The sequence below is a fragment of the Triticum dicoccoides genome, chromosome 1A (genome assembly GCF_002162155.2).
Source record: "Triticum dicoccoides isolate Atlit2015 ecotype Zavitan chromosome 1A, WEW_v2.0, whole genome shotgun sequence".
NCBI classification, from domain to species: Eukaryota; Viridiplantae; Streptophyta; class Magnoliopsida; order Poales; family Poaceae; genus Triticum; species Triticum dicoccoides.
In genome coordinates this window covers 458497995-458522730 of record NC_041380.1, presented here as the reverse complement: position 1 = coordinate 458522730, position 24736 = coordinate 458497995, and positions in this window count along the sequence as shown.

Genomic DNA, 24736 nt, shown 5'->3' with positions numbered 1-24736 from the left:
GCTGGATCAAAAACTCAAGGATACCGCCGCCAAGTGTGAGTCCTTGGAAACAGAAAATAAGGCGAAGGGGATCAAACTCGCCAAGGACCTTCAAGATGCTTCGGAGGCACGGTCCGAATCCCGCGCAATGCGCAAGGAAATCCGTCACGCCAATCAGATAGCAGCTGGTAAGCCCTTTTCTTTTACAGGCTAAATTTGGGGACCGGAAGTATGCCTTTCTTAATCGACTGTGGAGCTCTCCAGACGCATATGCGGATCTGCCGACGAGTGCTGCAGATGCCGCCCAATTCTTCCAAGCCCAGGAGGGTGTGAGTCAGAGAAGCTCTTCTGGTCGCAGTTTGTGGGGCAGGAGCGTCCCCTACTGCTGAACAACTAGATGGTGCAATGGGCGGAGCTGCATAAGATGTCCGGCGCGGCCATGAAGGACGTCATAGTCCGGTTGTGGTCGGCTGAAGTTATTCCGGATAGCTACTTCGGCCTCGTGCGGTGTCTCATCGATGCGCTGCCCCAGATTGACGCCGTCAAGAGGTGGTCGTGTATGGAAGGAGTGCATATAGCTTTCGCCCGTGTCAAGATGCACTGGGTCAAAATGAATGCCTAAAAGGTGGCAGTTGAGGGTCCTCCCGAAAGCAAGGCCCACCGCACAACGGAGCGCTATTTTGAGGACGTGCTAAAAGGTGCTCGCCTTATAGAGGGCCAATGCTCTAAGGACGTAGTGTTCGAATAAAAGGGGCCGAACTGTCCTGGGATTTGTGATATAAACTAAATGTTTTGTAATACATTCATTCCTTGATGACAAGTTTTTATCCTCCTGTGCGGTCGTTTATTATATCTGAGAGTTCCCAGTCGCCGGCTTCAGCCCCCATGTAGATGCCACTGGGGTGTTCAGAATTGCACATAACTACACTTAACCCAACGTCTTGGTCCTTGAAGGAGGTGTTAGTGTGGCGAACTAGGCAATCAGACTATTCAGTTTTATTGCTCTCACCTGGCTATAGGAGTTTGACAATGGGTCTATTAGGTAGCCCCTAGTATGTACGCGGCTATCCTGATGCGGATGCGTTACATATGTGATCGGGAAACGGTCCTTCGTGTAATACGAAAAAATTGCTAACGATTGTAATGAATCGCCGAGTGGCTGACCAGCTCTCGCCACATCATGACAGTCATTTTTCGGCTTTCTCTACTGAGGTGGTTAACCGGACAAACCAGAAAAACAATCGCAACCGTTCTCCCTTTATTACCCTAGCTGATCAGACGGAACATAAGGTAGCAAGCACAGCAGCCAGACAACCCAACTATTGACCAAAGACATGATTCGGAGCCGATGCATATAATGCCGAGCTCGAGACGCCGAATTATGCTGTAAAGTTGTTCGGACTTTTGTTTGGCAACACATATGTTGCCTTATAGAGCCCCTGGAAATTTTATGTCGAGGTGTGTACGTGGGACCACTTACCAGGCGGAATAAAAAACGATACTGAATAAGAATTTGGTTCACTAAAATCTAATTGATACGTCAAAACGTAATCTTACAGAAGGTACCATACTCACCAAGGCCATTCTACATGTCGGGGGTCTAGGGCTAAGGGAAAAGCTCTATACAGGTTCTTGAGCGAAGTTGTGGTCTTCCTGCCGCACGTGTGTGCCGCTTTTCGCCCAAATAAGAAAGGTTCCTTTAAAGGAATGGTCTTCAGCCATGTATACAGAACCGAGCTCGGAAAGAGTCCTCGTGGGTCCGAAGAATGAGTGGGTTTTGATTCACCTGTGGTAAAAAAGAAAAGATGATTAAATAAAGGGGAAGGCGTATAAGGCCGAACCTTTTTATAGGCCTGTCCATGTATTGCCTCCGCCGATGCCCAAGGTATTTTGAGTGCATAATTGTGCACGCGCGGTACGAATTCCGCTGATGTACATGGCGGTCGATGGAGGCTAGGCTGCTAATCCAGCCCTGTAGCTACCGGGCTGCCGGCATGTAGAATTGGCCGGTCCTGCGTCGAGAAGTCCAGTGGCCGAATAACCAAGGAGTTGTGCGGCTTTATAGGGCTGCTTTGTACTTCAGCCGCAATAGACGCTGTATGCTCCTTAGTGCGGAGGGAGCGCTCCATGTTTCCATTGATTGTAATGACACCACGTGGACCGGGCATCTTGAGCTTCAAATAGGCATAATTTGGGACCGCATTGAAGCGGGCAAAAGTGGTTCATCCGAGCAGTGTGCGATAGCCGCTGCGGAAGGGGACGATGTTGAAGATCAAGTTTTCGCTTCGGAAGTTGTCCAACGAGCCGAAGACTACTTCCAGCGTGATTGAGCCCGTACAGTGGCCCTCTTTGCCAAGTATTACTCCTTCGAAGGTAGTTCTAGTGGGCTTGATTCTTGACGGATCAATGCCCATTTTGCGGACAGTGTCTTGATAAAATAGATTGAGACTACTGCCGCCATCCATGAGGACTCGTGAAAGGTGGAATCTACCATTGATTGGATCAAGGACCAAAGCTGCCGAACCTCCGTGACGGATACTGGTTGGGTGGTCTTTTCGATCAAAGGTGATTGGACAAGCCGACATGGGTTAAATTTGGGGGCGGCCGTCTCTATGGCGTAGACATCTCGTAGTGCGTGTTTGTGCTCCCTCCTAGGGATATGTGTGGCATATATCATATTCAGTGTTTTTACCTTGGGGGGATATTGCTTCTGTCCCCCTGTGTTCGGCTGACGAGACTCTTGGTCATCATTGTCGCTTGGCGACCCGTTTCCCTTGTGTTCGGCGTTAAGCTTGCCGGCTTGTTTGATGACCCAACAATTTCTGTTGGTATGCTTGGCGGGTTTATTGGGGGTGCCATGAATCTGGTAAGGCCGATCAAGTATTCTTTCTAGGGATAATTAGATTTATGTCCCTAGTTGTGTCCCACTCGTCTGTTTTATCCCTAATTCTCAAAAGTCACCGGTTCTGTCCAAGTCACTTTGATCCTCTTATGCTTTTGCCCTTTAACTGTTTGACCGTCAGTTTGAAAACTTCATAACTAATTCATACAAAATCAAAAAATGCAAATAAGACACCAAAATGTTCAGAAAAACATCACCTATATGTCAGTGTCATTTGCATTCATGAAAAATGAGTTGGGAAGTGCACATCCGAGTTTTAGCTCTTTTGATACCACCATGAATAGTAAACTCTAAAAAAATTCAAAAAAATATGGTGGCAAAGAACGACAAGTGTTCTAAGTGCTTGCGAAGTTTCATTAGGGAACGACATTCGTGGAAGTCGTGGAAAAAAATAATCTATTTCGGAGTGTTGATTGTTTTTTTTGCCGCGGCACCCACGAATGTTATTCCCTGATGAAACTTGGCAGACACTTAAACCATTTGTCATTCTTTGCCACCAAATTATTTTTGAATTTTTTTGAACTTTTTTAGATTTTACTATTCATGGTCGTAGCATAAGAGCTAAAACTCGGATGGGCACTTTCCAACACTTTTTTCATGGATGCAAATGACACTGACATATAGGTGATGTTTTTCTGAACATTTTGGTATCTTATTTGCATTTTTTTGATTTAGTATGAATTAGTTATGAAGTTTTCAAACTGACGGTCAAACGGTCAAAGGGCAAAAGCATAAGAGGAGCAAAGTGATTTGGACATAACCGGTGACTTTTGGGAATTAGGGGTAAAACAGACGAGTGGGACAAAACTAGGGGCATAAATCTAATTATCCCTTCTTTCTAGACTGGATGGGCCATCTCTGTTTGCCTTGAATGGCTTTTTTCGTTGACCGGGTTTGGAGCCGCTGAATCCAGCGTTGACCGCCATGTCTTGTGTTCCTTCATTGTTGTTTCGACGCTTATGCTTGTCGCGCCGTGGCTTGCCATTGCCGTCCCTGGTTTCGGAGGTACCAGGGTCGCTAGTGCTATTGCTTCTGCGAGCAAGCCAGTTGTCTTCTCCCGCGCAAAAACGGGTCATAAGTGCGGTGAGAGCTGCCATGGACTTTGGCTTTTCTTGGCCGAGGTGTCGGGCGAGCCACTCGTCTCGGATGCTATGTTAGAAGACCGCGAGGGCTTCTGCGTCCGGACAATCCACAATCTGGTTCTTTTTTATTAGGAACCTTGTCCAAAGCTGTCGGGCCGACTCCCCGGGTTGCTGGATTATGTGGCTAAGGTCATCGGCATCTGGGGGGGGCGAACATATGTACCTTGGAAGTTGTCTCTGAATGCATCCTCCAGGTCCTCCAAACTACCAATTGAATTTTCTGGTAGACTGTTTAGGTAGTGCCGTGCCGGTCCCTTAAGTTTGAGGGGAAGGTATTTGATGGCGTGTAGATTGTCACCGCTTGCCATGTGGATGTGGAGAAGAAAGTCTTCAATCCATACTGCGGGATGTGTTGTGTCGTCGTATGATTCGATATTCATCGGTTTGAACCCTTCTGGGAACTGGTGCTCCATTACCTCATCGGTGAAGCATAGGGGGTGTTGGCGCCCCTATATCTGGCCATGTCATGGCGCAGTTCGGATGAAGTCCGTATGCGGTTTTCGGCCGTGGCGTGGTTATACTTTCCGCGCAGGGATTGGTGACCATTCTCTCGCGCCGGGGCGTGCCCCTGTGATCCGTAGATTGATCTGGTTTGACCTGCTCTATTTTCCAGGTCTTGTCACAGGTCATCACTACTAGGGAAAACCCTAGTAGTAGCGCCACTTTTGAGGCTATCAGTAGTGCGGGCAGCCGCGCTACCAATAAGGCACTACAGCTAACTGTTAGTAGTAGCGCGGTTTGCACCCGCGCTACTACTATTGACTATATCAGCAGCGCTTTTCCAGAACAAGCTACTGTTACTTAGTTGTAGCACTTTCCTAGCCCCGCGCTACTGCTATGTGTTTCATCATTTTTCCCCGCTTCCTACCCAGTTTCCTACCCAGTTTTAGTTTCAATAAACTGCAATTTCTAGATACTAGGTACTACTAGATACCAATTTCATAAAGCATTATAGGTACTAGGTAGTACTACCTCCGTTCCAAATTACTCGATAACGATCATCATATGCATCCTCAAGCAGTACAAAGGTGATATCAGTGACGATCATCATATATAGTTCTAGATGATATCGACGACGATCATCATATGTAGTTCTACATGATATCGACGACGATCATCAAATGTAGTTCTAGATGATATAGCCACACACACACATATGTAGTTCTAGCTAGATGATATCGACGACGATCATCATCCTCAAGCATGGGCGGTGGGTGTTCCTGAGAGTAATTAGGATGGCCTGTCCAACATGAAGATTCTTGCCAACGGGGAATCTCTTCCACCCAACCGATTTTAAGTGTGTGCGATCGTCTGTGTCCATGCGGTAAGTACAGGTGGTGACAGAGCCCCTTGCGGTAAGGTGTAGTCCAACTGAGCCTTCTTCATCAGGCTCGATACCATAACTCACTGATAGGTTCTTTGGCAATTTCTGAATAAAAAAACATATCAATTAATAAATAGCCTCGCACATACTCTTGCAAATATATTTCTATTAAGCATGAATTCTACTAATAAGTATATATGGATTATATACACTACTAATAGTTCCTTGGATTCTACACTAATAAGCATGTGATCAGACTCTACACTAAAGCATATCATCGACTAGATTCCACAAAGCATATCATTGGACTCTACACTAAGCATATCATCGGATTCACTAAGCATATCATTGGATAATTTGCATTTGTAAGTATAACAATAAAGCATATATATATCATGAAATTACTATAGTCAGTATAACATACCATTTCATGCCGATCGACCATGGTACTTGTCAGGCGGGTCATGAATGGCACCCCGACAAAGTCATCACGTGGCGGAATTATGTCCCATAGGTTGCACACCTCCTCCTTGCTCAGCCTCATACTTTGAGCTACGATGGCTTCATGAAGTGGGTTCTCGTCATCTTCATCGAGTGGGTCCTCATTATCTTCATCATCTTCGTCGTCTTCATCATCTTCCACCAGGTTGAGATAAATGACAGCCAACTTGGGTCTTTCTTCTCTGAAGGATAAGCTGATCAACTCACCACCAGTAAGACGCATGTGGGCGAGGAAACGGGCCCATCCATATCCTCCAATCTGCGACATATTGCATCATTTCTCGACCTCCATAGTGTATGGCCCCCAGGATACTGAAATGTCACCGTGTCTCCTGTCATCTTGTTGAATTTCAACCTCACATTGCATGGGACAATCTATGTAAAAAAAGCAAAATGACACAATGCAGTAATGCCAACACTAAAAATAAAATAGTTGTTACATTTCATCTAATTTCTTACCGCCGCATGACAAAAACTCGGCTGGAAGTAGATGCCGAACAACTTGCCAGTTGCAAGGCTGTTGGCGCACCTTGACTTGCACAATCGACATGGTGGTGGTGGTGGTGGCGCCATTTTCCTAAAGCAATATGAGCAAAGGATTAACAATCCACTTCACAGGAAAGAAAAACAGTAGCATGTGATATTTCTGGTTCTTCTTCAATTATATTTTCATAGTGGAACCCGATCCCAAAAACTAAACAACAAGCTCTCAATTAACTTACTAACACCTTCTATAATAGAACCAACAGCTAGCAGGCCAATGCCAAATCAGCCAACAAGACTCACAGACAACAAGTTCTCAATTAGCTTACTAACACCTTCTAGAATATCTCTAGATGAAGAGATTCTTCCGCGAGAAGCAATTTCAGGGGCACCTATCGCCAAAAAACTATTTGGCCCCTACCAAAGGTATAATCCTAAGATCTGTAATAAGTTATCTACCAAATCAAGGTACCACCTACCAAGACACATTTCATCTAATTTGGCCCCTATTGCCTAAGATAGCTGATTAAAAAAACAAGTGGCAAATTTAATTAGGATTAACTTAGCACCTGCGAACTAAATACTTGTACCACCTACCAAAGCATTTCAACTAAATTGGCACCTACATTTTGCAAAAAATAACATATTACAGAAAAACAAAAGCATCTAGTTATCCATATGAAATTCGTAAGCCCTCGCTGCATCTAGGTAGGGAAACCCTCGGGGGGTGCTGACGAGGAGGGGGGATGGCATGGTGACCTCGGTCGGGGGTGCTGACGAGGGGAAGGTCGGTGACTTTCCTATGAGAGGGGGTGACGACAGCGGCCGGCGAGGGGATCAAGGGCAGTCGGCCAAAGGCGCTTGGCCAGAGCTCATGGGCAGCGACAGAGTGGGCGGCGAGAGGGTGTTGGAGCAGCTAGTAGAGGGGTAGCGAGAGGGGGGAGGAGCATGACCTTCGGCGGCGGTGGTGGTGGCGCACGGTGGCAAAGGAGAAACCCTAACCGCAGCTGTCGGCGTCGGGCGGAGGGGGACGACTGAGAGAGATGAGCATGCGGGTGGCCGGGCCACGTGTTTTGTTTTGTTGTAGCAGTAGCATGGGTACAGGGAGCGTGCTACTGCTAAGCCCAATATCAGTAGTGTTTTGTCCTGAAAAAACGCTACTTCTAAGGCTAAGCATCTATAACATCAAAAATATACAATGGTCATCATTGATCTTTTTGTGTAGAATCTAAATAGTCAACATGAATCCTCACTGTACCTGTATAGGCACAGGTGAAGATTCATATTGCAGCCACAAATCCTACACATACAGTTCAATGAAGACCAAGTGCTCGAGATAGTTTGAGAAGTAACATATTTAAGGTGGTAAACACGTTGTTCGCTTAGCAGTATGGGACTAAACTTAATTAGTTGCAAGAGGGGATGATACTTAGCAGCAGCGAGTTTTAAGGAAAAACGCCACTACTAAGTACTTTAGTAGTAGCGCATCCAGGAGAAGGGCACTACTACTATATCTAGCCTGAGGGCAACACCGTGGCAATTGTAGTAGTAGCGCTCATTTCACCTAGAGCGCTACTGCTACTGGGCTATTAGTAGCGCGGTTTTCTGGAGCCCGCTACTACTAATTAGCAGTAGCGTTTGTTTTTAAACCTCGATGCTGCTAAGATTCTGTGTATAAGGTTTTCCCTAGTAGTGCATATGTATACCCCTGAGCTGTTGTTTCTCTGCTTTTACGGTGAGGTGGAGCGGGCTGGCGTTCGACCTGAGTTGCCGTTTAGCCATGGCCACGTGGTGGTCGGTTGGGTCCGTCAGCCGCGTTATGTGTGGGTGGTATGGGCTCCAGCGCCTCGTCGTCGAATTGGGATAGCAGTTTACGCTTCAGGTAACTCTTTGTTGGGCGTTCGAGGCCGTACTCTTTGGCTGCCAAGACGTTAGTCCATCTGGCATTGAGCAAATCTTGGTCAGCTTGCAGCTATTGCTGTTTCTTTTTTAGGCTTCTAGCCATGGCTACTAGCCGGCGCTTGAAGCGTTCTTGCTCGAGGAGTTCATCTGGCACAATAAAATCTTCATTGCCGAGGCTTATGTCATCTTTGGAGAGTGGCAGATAGTTGATGTCCTCCGAGTCGTTGTTCCCTGTTTGTTCGTCAGGGTCGTCTTGCATGTCCTCCCGATCATCCCGTTCGGGTGTTGGTTCGATGGGGTCTTCTTGGTCTTCAGTGTTCTCCGGAATATCATTGTCTTCGGTGCCGGTATTGTTGCTCTTGCCATGACGCGATTTAGAGCGGCGCCGCTGACGTCAATGTTTCGGCGGTATTTCAGGAGGTTCATCCTTGACTGGGTTTTTCTCATCATCGTCGTCACCGTTTTTAGTTGTATCCACCATGTATATGTCATACGCGGAGGTGGCCATCCAACGTCCGGTGACCGTCGGGTTTTGGGCCTGTTCCTCTCCGGCATCGTCGTCCATACCGTCGATGTCTTCGGAGGCGTAATCAAGCATGTCGGTTAGCTCCTCGATAGTGGCTATGAAGTGGGTGGTGGGTGGGAAGTGAAATTCCCTATTTCCATCCCCTAGTCCAGGCTGGACGTGGTTCAGAAGCGGTTTCTCTGTGATGACGAGGGATCGCATTAGGTCCAAAGCCTCATTTAAGAGCGGGGTTTGGACATGGTCGGAAGTTTCTGGGCCGAGCTCGCATGACGCGGACCTCCAGGGTTCGGAAGTAGTATCCGGAGAAGAGTGCGGCCTTGCAATGATTGTCAGAGATGCATTCTTTCGGTGTTGAGCTCTAAGGCCGCAGAGAGTCCGACGGGCTCTAGACTCCCGTCTTCGGACCTGATGATGTGCTCCGGATCTAAGGCCAGAGCGGTGGTTGAGGCCGCGAACCCTTGGAAGATCAAGTATCCTCGGATATCAGTGACATGGTTCAGATTTCCAAAACTGATCTAGTGACCAGGGGCATAGCTTTCGATCTGCTCCAGGTGGCCAACCGAGTTGGCCCCCAGTTCGAAGCTGCCAAATACAAAGATCTGTCCGGGGAGAAAATTTTCCTTCATGGCAGCATTGTTCTAGATTATTGAAGGAGCCATCGAGCCTTTCGATGATGGCATAGTGGAACTTTCAATAAAAGCACCAATGTCCATGTCAAACCGGCAGATCTCGGGTAGGGGGTCCCAAACTGTGCGTCTAAGGATCAATGGTAACAGGAGACAGGCACACAATACTTACCAAGGTTCGGGCCCTCTTGATGGAGGTAATACCCTACGTCCTGCTTGATTGACTTTAATGAGTATAAGGGTTACAAGAGTTGATCTACCACGAGATCGTAATGGCTAAACCCTAGTTGTCTAGCATGTATGATTATGATTGCCTCTACAGACTAAACCCTCTGGTTTATATAGACACCGGAGGAGGCTAGGGTTGTACATAGTCGGTTTACAGAGAAAGGAATCTTCATATCCACACGCTAAGCTTGCCTTGCACGCCAAGGAGAGTCCCATCCGCACATGGGGAAAGTCTTCCGTCTTGTATCTCCACGGCCCATTAGTCCGGCCCACATCACGTAGCCCGAACACCTGAGGACCCCATAATCTAGGACTCCCTCACATGTCGTACATCTTCTTTGCAAAGCCTACCAAATATTTCTCCAGTGCATCCCTCTTCTGGGTGAGCTGGTGTAGGATCGAAAGTATGTCTAGAGGGGGGTGATTAGACTACTTGACCAAATAAAAATCTATCCTTTTCCGAATTTTAAGTCTTGGCAGATTTTAGCAACTTAGCACAAGTCAAGCAATCAACCTAGACATGCAATTACAAGAGTATAGCAGCGGAGTATAAAAACATTACACATGAAGGTAAAGGGAGGAGTTTGGAGGGAGCAAACACAATGTAGACACGGAGATTTTGGTGTGGTTCCGATAGGTGGTGCTATCGTACATCCACGTTGATGGAGACTTCAACCCACGAAGGGTAACGACTGCGCGAGTCCACGGAGGGCTCCACCCACGAAGGTTCCACGAAGAATCAACCTTGTCTATCCCACCATGGCCATCGCCCACGAAGGACTTGCCTCACTTGGGTAGATCTTCATGAAGTAGGCGATCTCCTTGACCTTACAAACTCCTTGGTTCAACTCCACAATCTTGACGGAGGCTCCCAAGTGACACCTAACCAATCTAGGAGACACCACTCTCCAAAAGGTAATAGATGGTGTGTTTATGTTGAACTCCTTGCTCTTGTGCTTCAAATGATAGTCTCCCCAACACTCAACTCTCTCACACAGATTTGGATTTGGTGGAAAGATGATTTGAGTGGAAAGAAACTTGGGGAAGGCTAGAAATCAAGACTCTTATGGTTGGAATGGAATATCCTGGTCTCAACACATGAGTAGGTGGTTCTCTGTTCGAAAATGTATGTTGGAAGTGTAGGCACGTTCTGATGGCTCTCACCACGAATGAAGAGTGGGTGGAGGGGTATATATAGCCTCCACACAAAATCTAACCATTACACATAATTTAACAAACTCGGTGGGATCGAATCATGAAACTTGCTCAGACCGATTCAGTTCAAAATGTGAACATTAGGCTTTTCGGTGGGACCAACATGTCAACTCGGTGGAACCGATTTCATTTGGGTTAGGGCATAACGTAATCTCAGTGAGACCAATCACATAAATTCGGTAGGACTGATTTCTGTAATAGGCAAACAGAGAGCTGGTCAGGCAAACTCGGTGGGACCGAATCGCTCATTTCGGTGAGACCAAAACGTTACGAAAGGGAAACAAAGAGTTTGCATTGCGAACTTGGTGGGACCGACCACTCATTTTTGTGAGACTGAAACATTACGAAAGGGAAACAGATAGTTTGCAATCCCATCTCGGTGAGACTAAACTGATTAGGGTTTCTGGCAGTGGCTATGTCAAATGAACTCGATGGTGTGGATAGATCAAATCGGTGGGGCCGAGTTTGACTTTTGGTTTGGGACATATGTGGATATGAGAAAGTGGTTGAGGGCTTTTGGAGCATATCACTAAGCATTTTGAGCAAGCAAGCCATTAAGCAACACCTCATCCCCTTTTAATAGTATTGGCTTTTCTTATGGACTCAATGTGATCTTGGATCACTAAAATGAAAAAGGTGCAGTCTTGAGCTTGACCAATATGTGTCCTTAGCATTTTGAGGGGTCCACATTACTAGTCCATGCCATGCCAATCATTGGACTTTCTGAAATGATCATCTTGAAGGAACATTAGTTCAATGAGCTATATGTTGTTAGAAATTACCAAAACCACCCGGGGATAGTTGCACTTTCAGCTGGTCCACTTTGTCGTTCAGAGCCGTCTTCTCCAACTCAAAGGAACTTGCTTGATCTTCCATTTTCTTGTCCCACTCGGCCTGTTCTTTCTTAAGATCTTCAACAACGGTCTTCAAGAATGCATTTTCTTGTTCTAGCTTTTCGACTGAAGCCAGCTTCGCCTCAGCAGCTTCAGTCTTCTCCTTGGCCACCTTCTGAGCCCTCGCGAGTTCTTTGTCCTTCTTCTCCAAAGCCTGCTTCATGATGTCTAAAGAAACAACATTCTTGAGTCACGCTTGAAGTTGACAGTTTTCATTACGCACATCTGTTCGAGTGAAATCACTCGGCTCAAAGGACAGAAAGAAAGAATAACTATGTACTCAGTCGATTGGGCTTACCTCCCATGGTCTTCACCTCCGTCTGATCATGATCCAAATTCCTTTTTGTCAGATCCAAGTCCAGTTGAAGTTGGATCTTCTCCTTCTCCAGGGTAACATACTGGGCTCCGAGCTAGCAAGTTTTCTAAGAACAACAAAGGAATAATTCAGTAGGCAATGAATAAAGAGTTTCAAGTGTTCCTCCACTTCCGAGTGGAGAAGAGCAAACCCAATTGCTACATACAAACAATTCTAAGACCCCCTGATAACCCACAAGTATAGGGGATCGCAACAGTTTTCGAGGGTAGAGTACTCAACCCAAATTTATTGATTCGAACCAAGGGGAGCCAAAGAATATTCTCAAGTATTAGCAGCTGAGTTGTCAATTCAACCACACCTGAAAGACTTAATATCTACGGCAAAGTATTTAGTAGCAAAGTAGTACGGAAGTAACGGTAAAAGTGGCAAAAGTAACAATAGCAGTTTCGTAGCAATTGTAACAGTGGCAATGGAAGTAACAAAGCAAAGATCAATATGAAACGAACTCATAGGCAATGGATCAGTGATGGATAATTATGTTGGATGCATTCATCATGCAACAATTACAACCTAGGGTGCCATAGAACTATCGCCAATTCATTAATATAATGTAGGCATGTATTCTGTATATATAGTCATACATGCTTATGGAAAAGAACTTCTATGACATCTTTTGTCCTACCCTCCCATGGCAGCGGGGTCCTAATGGAAACTAAGGGATATTAAGGCCTCCTTTTAATAGAGAACCAGAACAAAGCATTATCACTTAGTGAATACATGCACTCCTCAAACTACGGTCATCACCGGGAAGTGTCCCGACTATTGTCACTCCAGGGTTCTCGGTAGGTGACTATAACTTGCAAGATCAGATCAAGAACACAAATATATTCATGAAAACATAATAGGTTCAGATCTGAAATCATGACACTCGGGCCCTAGTGACAAGCATTAAGCACAGCAAAGTCATAGCAACATCAATCTCAAAACATAGTGGATACTAGGGATCAAACCCTAACAAAACTAACTCGATTACATGATAAATCTCATCCAACCCATCACCGTCCAGGAAGCCTATGATGGAATTACTCACGCACGGCGGTGAGCATCATGAAATTGGTGATGGAGGATGGTTGATGATGATGATGGCGACGATTTCCTCTATCCGGAGCCCCGAACGGACTCCAGATCTGGCCCGATGAAGAACAGGGGTGACTGAGGGAGTCCTGGATTAGGGGGTCCTCGGGTGTCCGGGCCATTCGATATGGGCCGAACTGATGGGTCGTGAAGATACAAGCAGAAGACTTTCACCCAAGTGTCCGGGTAGGACTCTGTATGCGTGGACGGTAAGATTGGTGTCTATATATGTTATTTCCTTCCCCCACAAACCGACTATGTACAACCCTAGGCCCCTCCAGTGTGTATATAAACTAGAGGGTTTAGTCCGTAGAGGCTATCAGAATTCTCATAGACTAGACAGCTGGGGTTTAGCCATTACGATCTCGAGGTAGATCAACTCTTGTAATACCTATACTCATGAAATACAAACAAGCAGGACATAGGGTTTTACCTCCATTAAGAGGGCCCGAACCTGGGTAAACATTGTGTCCCACTTGTCCCTTGTTACCATCGATCCTCAGACGCATAGTTCGGGGCCCCCTACCAAAGATCTGCCGGTTTTGACACTGACATTGGTGCTTTTATTGAGACTTCCATTGTGTTGTCGATAGAAGGATCGATGGCTCATCTTGTCATCAACAATGATATCACTTCTGGAAGGAACCTAACTTCGGGACAGGTCCTCCAGCTTGGTGGTTTCACCATGGGCGCTCGCACGGCCGTTAAGCCAACGTCGGCCCCCACAATTGCCAAAAATCGCCTCCGTATCAGCCTCGAACACTCCAAAAAGATGGATCCGGCGGATGTCTTGTCCTTAAATGAGCTGCTAGATCGCATCGCCACCCTGGGGCTTGTAGCAGACTATGATCCGATCGGGCTCAAACTCGATCAGAGGGATATCAAGTCCCCGCTGATCACCCATCTTGTAGCGGTAGTCGAGGAACGAGCCAAAAATACTTCTTCCCTATGTTGAAGACCAGCTATGTCCAGATATCCGAGTCCCTCGAGCTGGACACCCTCTCGCGGGATGAGACTTCACGTCCTCTGAACTCAGGGTCGGACATAGAGCCCGGAAAGCACTTGGATCTTCCTGGGCCCAAACTGGTGACCTCGGAGATCTCTCAAGCTCCAGATTCAATCCTGGGTCGGAATTCGGGTTTTAACCCACCCACCCACCACAATCAACACTCTCCAAGTAATTCAGGCCCTCCAGACATATGTGACCTAACGTATGTATGGCAGCAATATCGGGAAATGGTCCATCACTTCTGGGCCAGATTCCTCCTTGTTAAAAACAAGATCAAGATTGCTATGAGGACAAAGCAGTTTCGGTTTTTATCGTAATTGTACGGACGAGGGAATCACGAACGCCCTCAACCGTCGTCGCATACAGACCTTCATGGAATTATCACAATTAGTACAGAAGTACCATGCGATGGAAAGCACATGGAAGGCCCAGAAAGCTCGGTTGGAACCTGCTGCCTTTACATGGTCCACCACACGGGCAAAACGGATACACCCCTACGAGGCATCCGATCATAAGCCCGTTGGCAAGAAAAACAAACCCCTCACGGGGCATAGAATAGTTCTTGATGAACTCCTGGACAAGCCTTGTGAGGTACATGCGACGCCGAGTACCGAACCAACTCACAGCCTGCGGGCATGTTGGGTACTCCGGCAAGTGGATAAAAGCAGTGAGGCTATCCTCACCAACATTACTCCAGAGAAGCATTCCTCGGAGGATAACGATTTCAATGTCTTTACGGTCTTCGAGACTTTCTCTTCAAATAATCGACACAAAAGGGCGCTCTGCGACCTTGCTGAAATCAACCAAGTAACTGCAATGAGCCCTTGGAACGACGCAACCATAACTTTCACCGCGGATGACGAACCAAGGGCCCGATCAGTCCGAGCACCAGCTACCTTGGTCTTAAACCCAATTGTGGATGGCTTTCGACTCACCAAAGTGCTCATGGACGACGGCAGCAGACTTAACCTCATCTATGAGGGCACGCTTGACAAGCTGCAAATTGACCAGACCCATTGAGGGAGTCTTGGATTAAGGGGTCCTCGGGTGTCTGGGTTATTCAATATGGGCCGGACTGATGGGCCATGGAGATACAAGCAGAAGACTTTCCCCCATGTCTGGATGGGACTCCCCTATGCGTGGACAGCAAGATTGCTGTCCGGATATGTTATTTCCTTCCCCCACAAACCGACTCTGTAGAACCCTAGGCCCCTCCTGTGTGTATATAAACTGGAGGGTTTAGTCCATAGAGGCTATCATAACTTTCATATGCTAGACATCTAGGGTTTAGCCATTACAATCTCGAGGTAGATCAACTTTTGTGACCCCTATACTCATCAAATACAATCAAGCAGGACGTAGGGTTTTACCTCCATTAAGAGGGTCCGAACCTGGGTAAACATTGTGTCCCACTTGTCCCCTGTTACCCTCTATCCTCAGACACATATTTCGGGACCCCGTACCCGAGATCGGCCGGTTTTGACACCGACATTGGTGCTTTCATTGACAGCTCCGATGTGTCATCAACAGAAGGATCGATGGCTCATCTTGTCATCAACGACGATGCTGCTTACGGGGAGACCTTTCTCACTGGTCAACTTTTCGTGGTTGGCGGCTTCTCTCTACATGCCAATTCGACTGGTCACCTTGAGCAGATTGACAGCTATGCCCCTGGTCACCAGATCAGTTTCGGAAACCTGAATTACATCATTGATATCCGACGAGATTTGATCTTCGAAGGGTTCTCGGCCCTGGCCGCCACTCCTCATCTACATGAAGGAAGCCCGTCGAGTCCACCATCAGATTCCCCTCAGGGATTGACCCTCGTACCCGCCCTCGCCTTAAATCTAGAGCGGTCCACTCTGTCTGAAGACGGGAGAATAAACCCCATTGGACTCTCCCCTTTTACGGAGTTACCTACCGGAGACCCAGAGGTGACCATGCTATCGGTGGGACCGGAGTCCAACAAGACTCTCCTTGTCATCGGGGAGCCGGACTCATCTCTGGATGTCAACTCCGAACCCTCGAGGTCTGCGTCAACCGAGCCCGGTCAAGAGGTGATTACTGGACCCAGCTCCGCAGATCCTCAGTCGCCTGTCCAGCTTTCGCTTCTAAACAAGGCGCTGGACCTAATGCGATCTCTCGCCATTACGGATGCGTATCTTTCGAACTATGCCCAGCCTGAACTAGGGGCTGATAGCGGGGAATTTTACGTGCCACCCACCACCCACTTAATAGCCACTGTCGAGGATCTAACCGACATTCTAGACTACGCCTCCGAAGACATTGACGGTATGGACGGCGATGCTGGAGCCGAACAAGGCCAAAACCCGGCCATCACTGGGCGCTGGACGACCACTTCTACTTATGACATGTACATGGTGGATATGCCCGACAAGAAGGACGACGATGACACTCAAGATATGATTAAGGACAAGCCCGTCGAGGCGCCACCTAAACACCGTCGTCAATGGCGGCGCTCATGATCATGTCGTGAAGGGATAGCAATAATAGCACCGGAGATAACAACACCCCGGATGATGCCGAAGACTAGACCCCGACCACCCCGTCGAGCTTGCGTCTGAGGAGGATGAGTGGGAGGAGGGACAAGTTAACCCTGACGAACTTGCTGATCATGAGGATTCAGAAGATAGAAATTATCCGCCCACCTCCGAGGAGGAGGTTAGTCCTGGTAACGAAGATTTCATCATGGTAGAGGAGCCCCTCGAACAAGAACGCTTTACGCGACAACTCATCACCACTGCGAGGAGTCTGAAAAAGAAACAACAACAACTTCAAGCCGAACAGGATACACTCAACAACAGATGGACCAAGGTCCTGGCTGCTGAAGAATACGGCCTTCAACGCCCAATAAAGAGCTACCCAAAGTGCAGGATGCTACCACGATTCGACGACAAGGCCCTCGAGCCAATTCCGTCAAGATACAATCATGCCGATGAACCAGACCGACCACCACGTGGACGAGACAAAACGGCTAATTACGCCGAATACCAGCCCACGCTACCCCGCCGTAGAGGTAAAGAGGCACCGGCTCCGGTTTACACATATGACTTACGACAGGACCTGGACAATAGAGCTGGCCATACCAGATAAATCTACGGATCAAGGGGACGTGCTCCGACACGAGACAACGACCATCAAGCCTGGCGCGACAATCATAACCAAGTTCAGGCCGGGAATCGAATACTGATATCATCTGAACTCCGTCATGATGTGGCCCGATATAGAGGTGCCGCACACCCCATGTGCTTCACCGATGAGGTAATGCATCACCAATTTCTAGAAGGGTTTAAACCCGTAAACATCGGGGCATACGATGGAACTACATATCCCGCCATATGGATTGAAGATTTTCTTCTCCACATTCATATGGCTCGTGGCAATGACCTCCACGCCATCAAATACCTTCCCCTAAAACTAAAAGGACCAGCATGGTACTGGCTGAATAGCCTCCCGGAGAACTCCATTGGTAGTTGGGAGGACTTGGAGGATGCGTTTCGAGACAACTTTCAAGGCACATATGTCTGGCCACTGGATGCTAACGACCTTAGTCACATAGTCCAGCAACCCGGAGAGTCAGACCGAAAGCTCGGGACTCGGTTATTAATTAAAAAGAACCAAATTGTTGACTGTCCGAACGCCGAAGCCTTATCGGCCTTTAAACATAGTGTCCGTGACGAATGGCTCGCCTGACACCTCGGTCAGGAAAAGCCAAAAACTATGGCAGCTCTTACTGCACTTATGACCCACTTTTGCGAGGGAGAAGACAGCTGGTTGGCTCATAGGAGCAATAGCACCATCGACCCTGGCACCTCTGAAGCCAGAGATGGCAATGGGAGGTCACGACATAAAAAAACAAGTGTCAGAATAATAACAAAGAGAACGAGGATACGACCGTAAACGCCAGATTCAGCGACTACAAGCCGGGTCAGCGGGAGAATCCATTCAAAGGAAATAGAGACGGTCCATCCAACTTGGACAAAATACTAGATAGGCCTTGCCCGATTCATGGCACCCCAGACAAGCCTGCTAACCACTCCAACAGAAACTGCTGGGTTTTTAAATAGGCCGGTAAATTAAATACCACACACTAGGGGAAAGGGCATCAAAGCCAGGATGATGATGAGCCCCGTCCTCCGAACACAGGGGGGCAGAAGAAGTTCCCCGCGAAGTGAAAACAGTGAACATGATAAATGTTACACATATCTCAAGGAGGAAGCGCAAGTGCACACTAAGGGACGTCTACGCCGTAGAGCTTGTCGCCCCAAAATTGAACCCATGGCCGGCTTGTCCGATCACCTTTGATCGTAGGGACCACCCAACTAGTATCCGTCATGGAGGTTGGGCGGCCCTGGTACTCGATCCCATCATCGACGGATGCCATCTCACTAGAGTCCTTATGGACGGTGATAGCTGAAGGAAATATTCCCTAGAGGCAATAATAAATTTGTTATTTATATTCCTTATATCATGATAAATGTTTGTTATTCATGCTAGAATTGTATTAACCGAAAACTTGATACATATGTGAATACATAGACAAAAAAGTGTCCCTTGTATGCCTCTACTTGACTAGCTCATTAATCAAAGATGGTTAAGTTTCCTGGCCATAGACATGTGTTGTCATTTGATGAACGGGATCACATCATTAGGAGAATGATGTGATGGACAAGACCCATCTGTTAGCTTAGCATAATGATCATTAAGTTTTATTGCTATTGCTTTCTACATGACTTATACATATTCCTTTGACTATGAGATTATGCAACTCCCGAATACCGGAGGAACACCTTGTGTGCTATCAAATGTCTCAACGTAACTGGGTGATTATAAACATGCTCTACAGGTGTCTCCGAAGGTGTTTGTTGGGTTGGCATAGATCGAGATTAGGATTTGTCACTCCAAGTATCGGAGAGGTATCTCTGGGCCCTCTCGGTAATGCACATCATAATAAGCCTTGCAAGCAATGTGACTAATGAGTTAGTTATGGGATGATGCATTACGGAACGAGTAGAGAGACTTGCTGGTAACGAGATTGAACTAGGTATGAAGATAGCGACGATCGAATCTCGGGAAAGTAAGATACCGATGACAAAGGGAGTAACGTATGTTTTCATTGCGGTTCGACTGATAAAAGATCTTAGTAGAATATGTAGGAACCAATATGAGCATCCAGGTTCCGTTGTTGGTTATTGATCGCAGATGTGTCTCGGTCATGTCTATATAGTTCTTCAACCCGTAGGGTCTGCACGCTTAACGTTCGATGATGATTTGTATTATGAGTTATGTGTTTTGGTGACCTAAGATTGTTCGGAGTCCCGGATGATATCACAGACATGACGAGGAGTCTCGAAATGGTCGAGAGGTAAGTATTGATATATTGGACGATGGTATTCAGACACCGGAATGGTTCCGAAGCGTTTCGGGAATTTACCGGAGTACCGGGGGTTACCGGAACCCCCCCAGGAGAAGTAATGGGCCACATGGGCCTTGGGAGGGAGGCACACCGGCCCACAAGGGGCTAGCGGGCCCCCACTTGGAAGGGGTCCTGTCGGCATTCTGGGAATGGGGGTCCCGAGACTTGCCTGCCTGCGGCCCACAGCGTGGCTCTGCGAGCGGGCCTGTATGGCCCATCTTCACCAGCAACGACTCAAGACCCTTGCGAGGGGCCAAGCCTCGTGAGGCGGACAACAAAAGACCTCCTCAGGAGCGGCCTCACCAAGCGGCTCGCGAGGGGCGGAGAGTTCAAGGCAAGGCAAACCTCACGAGGTTCCGATGACGTGAGCCATGACGATCGAGGTCAGGCGGGCGCCAGCGCGCACAGTGTCCTTGTTTCCTCTTTGGTGCCAAGGGAACAAATGCAGGCGTGGAGTACCGAGGCGTCAAGCAAAAGTTTCCACATCAGTACAACGAGACCAAGACCAGCAGGACGGCAAGACGGAGGTCACCGTGGAGCCCAAGGCGGCATCATCACCAGAGCCTTTGACAGGCGAAGACCACTTTTGTCAGGATAACCTGTACTAGTTGTCCCCTTTCGAATTAGCCGTTGTTGGTTCCCTTCCCACTCAATATTTGGGATACGACCAGGGCCTCTATAAATAGGACTAGCCACCACCATAGCTAGGGGGATCCGGCGGATCGAGAGAGACCAAAACAACCACAAGTTCACCGAGCACAAGAACACCTCTCCTCAGGAGGCTGTTCTTCCCCTTCTGCTGTTCATCCTCAGCCCAAGAGGCAATCCACCACCACACACTGGAGTAGGGTATTACACCACAACGGTGGCCCGAACCAGTATAAATCTTGTGTCCCTTGTGTTTCGAGTTCATCGAGTCAGTCCCTGAGATCTTAGCAAAGCTAGGACGTGGATCGATAGGGGGAGATCTTCGCGTGCACCCCAGTGTTCGAACCTTGAGGGTTTTGCCGGAACCCGTGATCTGACATTTGGCGCGCCAGGTAGGGGTGCGCTGGAGCTTCTCTCCCGCCAGTCGATTCACCGACGCCTCACGGTTCCGATGTCTGGTGACTCAAGGACCAACGCCGACCGCTGGGTAGCCTGGCCGGCCCGGGTGGCGCCGCCTGAACAGGAAGACCTCAACCCCGCACTCCAGGCGTCATGAGCTCTACCTGACACTATGGGGCGCGGGCGGCGCGGCCAGGCACCGTCCACCCTCACCCCACGACAGGCGCGAGATGCTGCAAGGGCCGCAAGCCACGCCGCGGCAATAACGCTGCACACCCAGAGGGAGTAGGCAAACATGCGAGCTGCACTCACGGTGGCACGGGAGCTGCTACGGTGCCGGCTGATGGAGAGCGGCCGGGATGCACTGCTGGAACGCGCCGCCGAGCTGCTGGACGCCGCGGCTTCAGGAGCGCCGCCCTTCTGTTCTCTGCTCACGCCACAAGCTGCGGCCAGGTCGCATGGTGGGCCACGCCGCGCCCGCGCGCCTACAGGCACACCACCAGACTTCATTGACACCGGCGCAACCAACAGAGCAACACGACCGCTCGCGCCCGTGCCACCTCCGCTGGGCGCGGGCACGAGCGCTGCCACCTATGGTCCGAGTGGGATGCAACCCTACCATCCTCGAGGTGGCGCGCCATGTCAGGCGACATGGAGCGTGGGGCACTTCGGCGAGGTCTTCAGGGCAACGGCCTCGGAGGCCTACGTGCCCCGCATGATGAACCAGGAGTACACGCCGGAAGATGGCCCCGGCTCATTCCTCGAGTCGGGCTGGGGAGAGGAGGCCTTAGGAGCTGAGGCCTTCCAGGAGCCGCCCGAGAGCCCCACCAGCCACGCCGTCGACAATAGCTATAGGGTACCACTAATCTCCCAAGGGCAGGCTTACGCTAACCATGAATCGCAAGTGAATTAGGTCACAGTGCCAGGCGACGGTTACGATGCGGCAGTATCTGCCTCACCAAGAGAAGCTCACTGGGGGCTGCGTGGAATGGGCCAGAAGCAAGGCCCCTCCCCGCATTGTGCGGAGCAAGGCGTCCCCCGGAGGTAGGCCCTCTGTCGGGGAGGTGCTCCAGAGCCTACTCCCGGAAGAGGACCCGTGGTCGCCGAGGGCGCTGCTGGCGTCCCCTCTACCCTCGTTGGTGCCGTCCTGGTCTCCGGTCGTCCCAACGGTGGTAGGGGGTGGTACAAGGCGGGGCCGTCGTCTGGCGATATGAAGTAAGGCTCACGCCTGCGAAGATCTCCTCCTGTGACACTCTCACGTAATAACGAGTGGGGCTGTACACGCTCTGGAGTCTCAGGAGTGCTGCCCTCGGGCCTCGAGGGCTCCCTCCCACGTCCTAGTGGCAGCACTTAGCTCCGTGCTGGTGAGAAGACTTGCAGACAAGAATACTAGACTAGGCGCCGGACGTGGCCATTTGCTTTTAACCTCTTTTCTGTAGCCCTGCTTTCTGGCTTTGGATTTAAGTTGGAGTTGAGTTCTCATTTGATGCATGCGGGGGGTGAATTTTCTCGTTTGAGTGATTTCTTGTTGTCTGGTTCTTTCCTTATTTTGGAGTTCGTGCCTGTTGCTCCCCCCTCGTGGGCTCCTCGCGAGCGGGGCTGGGCAAGACGTACACACGCCACGTGCATGTCACGCCACGGCTAGCGCTTGCTTATCACGTGGCCCCCTCGGGCGTCTCGACAAGTTCCTCAGGAGCTTCCAACCTCACGAGCCGGTTTGGGCTCGTCCAGGCTAAGGTAAACCGCAACAACAACTTTTGCCCCAGGATACGTGAGTCCACGAAGACACATATTCAGCTCGACCTAACAAGATAAAGGCGGTAGCAAATTTACATGAGGGGCTTCCCCTCCAAAAATGCTCTTACAACTTCAAGGGTTACGCCCGAGCTTCTGTGTGCAGGACACATAGCTGAGAAGCACGACATCAGTCAGACATGTCGCTCGCCGCGTCCCCCGAATCGCCCTCAGACATGTTGCTAGCATCGCTGCCACCATCGCTGGCATCACCATCACCTCCACCAGCGCCGCCATCCCCGTCGTGGACCACATCACCCGCGTCCGCCGCGACCACCACCCCATCGTCATCAGAAGTGAAGGCCCTGACCAGCGCGTCCACATTGTCTTCCACCCATCGAGACAGGTCACCCTAGATGGCCTCGGGCACGGGAGCGATGGCGGCATCAAAATCGAAGTTGGGGTAGGTGTTCTGGAGATGGCTGAAGATGCGGGAGAACGCATGCCCAAGCAGGCCGCGGCTCCTCTCTTCAACAAGTTGGCGAGCCCTCTCGGAACAGTTCACCAGGCACGTCACCATGTCGGTGAAGAAGCGGAGGTGGCTGGCGTAGTCATTCACGTGGGATGAGGAGCATTATCATAACAAATATGGCCTAGGGTGATGTTGGCCTTGTTCCTGAGGTCCTGGAGCATGGGGCGTGCACGCGCTCCAGCGTCCGCCGCTGAAGCACCTCCTCCTTGTTCTGCCATGCGTAGATGATATGCATGAGTAGAAAACAAATAGTTGTGGGCGATCATAGTCATACTGCTTACCGCCAACGTCTTATTTTTATTCGGCGGTATTGTTGGATGAAGCGGCCCAGACCAACCTTACATGACCACGTTCATGAGACCGGTTCCACCAACAGACATGCAACTTGTTTGCATAAAGGTGGCTGGCGGGTGTCTATTTCTCCAACTTTAGTTGAATCAAATTTGACTATGGCTGGTCCTTGTTGAAGGTTATAACAGCAAGCTTGACGAAACATCGTTGTGGTTTTGATAAGTAGGTAAGAACAGTTCTTACTAGAATCCCATAGCAGCCACGTAAAACTTGCAACAACAAAGTAAAGGACGTCTAACTTGTTTTTACAGGGCATGTTGTGACGTGATATGGTCAAGACATGATGTGATATACGTTGTTGTATGAGATGATCATGTTTTGTAAAAGTTATCGACAACTGGCAGGAGCCTTTTGGTTGTCGCTTTATTGTATGAAATGCAATCTCCATGTAATTGCTTGACTTTATCACTATGCATTAGTGATCGATGTAGAAGCAATAGTTGGCGAGATGACCACGATGCTACGATGGAGATCAAGGTGTCAAGCCGATGACGGTGGAGATCATGACAGTGCTTTGGAGATGGAGATCAAAGCCACAAGATGATGATGGCCATATCATGTCACATATTTTGATTGCATGTGATGTTTATCTTTTATGCATCTTATTTTGCTTATTACAGCGGTAGCATTATAAGATGATCCCTCACCAAATTTCGAGGTATAAGTGCTCTCCCTAAGTATTCACCGTTGCGACAGTTCATCGTGCCGAGACACCACGTGATGATCGGGTGTGATAAGCTCTACGTTCACATACAATGGGTGCAAGACAGTTTTGCACGTGCGAAATACTTGGGTTAAACTTGACGAGCCTAGCATGTACAGACATGGCCTCGGAACACTGAGACCGAAAGCTCGAACGTGAATCATATAGTAGATATGATCAACATAGAGATGTTCACCATTGAAAACTACTCCATCTCACGTGATGATCGGACATGGTTTAGTTGATATGGATCACATGATCATTTAGATGACTCGAGGGATGTCTATCTAAGTGGGAGTTCTTAAGTAATATGATTAATTGAACTTAAATTAATCATGAAGTTAGTCATGATAGTTTTTGCATATCTATGTTGTAGATCAATGGCCCATGCTACCGTTCCCTTGAATTTTTATGCGTTCCTAGAGAAAGCTAAGTTGAAAGATGATGGTAGCAACTGCACGGACTGGGTCCGTAACTTGAGGATTATCCTCATTGCTGCACAGAAGAATTGTGTCCTTGGTGCACCGCTAGGTGCAAGGCCTGCTGCAGGAGCAACTACTGATGTTGTGAATGTCTGGCCAGCTAAATCTAATGACTACTCGTTAGTTCAGTGTGCCATGCTTTACGGCTTAGAATCGGGACTTCAAAGATGTTTTGAATGTCATGGAGCATATGAGATGTTTCAGGAATTGAAGTTAATATTTCAAGCAAATGCCTGAGTTGAGAGATCTAAAGTCTCCAACAAGTTCTAT